Genomic DNA, 1,148 nt, shown 5'->3' with positions numbered 1-1,148 from the left:
AACATGATTACATTAGTCATCTTATTCGATTAATGCTAATACTTGTAAATCTCATCAAGCATTCATGATTATAACTTATGTTAACAACAAATCAAGTTCCTTTTATACCTTAGGTGTCGGTTATACCATACAGTATGAACTATGAAAGTGCCAAGCATTTGTTGTACCAAGTGTTATACAACATAAATCAAGATTAGTCATTTAACAAGCAAAGTATTAAAGAGTGAGCAAGATAACAAATACAAAACATGTTAGTATCAAACATTAAATTCCATATTAAGTTTACACTATACTTATTCTTACACCATTAGTGTAACCTTTTCACCTTGACATAATAAACTTAGCTAGACATAATGAAAGAAAGAAAAATAAATAAACAAAATAAGAACATAAATAAGATAAAAGTTAGCTAAGTAAATGAAAGGAAATGAAAGGAATAAACTTGATATTAATGAAAGCAAAGCATAAACATTACAAAAAATACAAAGAGAGAAAGCAAGAGCATGATCTTGATCTGGAAACCAAGATGCCTAAATGCATGGCAAATGCCTCCTTTTATAGGCCAAAATTGGGAACTATTGATTTGATGACTAATTGATGAGTGGGTGACCAACTCTTGACTTGGTGACAATCCTTATCTTCTCTTGTCTGCCCAAAACATCATTGATAACGTCAAAATTGGAGCCACTTGAAAACATGAACATTGTAGGAAATTGTCTCAGCTTTCTTGTGTAAAAACTTCCGCTCATTTGGACTTCTAGAACTCTAGATATGGGCCAAATACTAAACAGTACTCGGGCTGGAAGACAGATTCAGACTTCTTTGTTGTTGTTACAATTTGGACTTGAAATGGCCTTTTTAGATCTTGGGCTCCATATGAAAGTTGTAGGCCTATGTCTTACCTTTCCGTCCATATAAAGTAGATCTAAATCTGAAATCTACAGCTCTAGATATGATCCAATTACTGAACAGTGTTCTGGTTTGGACTACACCGACATCTCTTTTCTAAGTTTGGCCATCTCTTTGTCCTTTCAATTTCAGTTCTTAAATTCATCAATCAATCCTTTCATTTATGCGATAGGCCTGCATTTAAAATGAACATTTACCATAAATTAAAGGTATCTTATATTATTAGATATAATATTATA

This window comes from Populus euphratica, unplaced genomic scaffold (genome assembly GCF_000495115.2).
Source record: "Populus euphratica unplaced genomic scaffold, PopEup_1.0 scaffold491.1, whole genome shotgun sequence".
NCBI lineage: Eukaryota > Viridiplantae > Streptophyta > Magnoliopsida > Malpighiales > Salicaceae > Populus > Populus euphratica.
Note: the sequence above shows the minus strand (reverse complement) of the source record.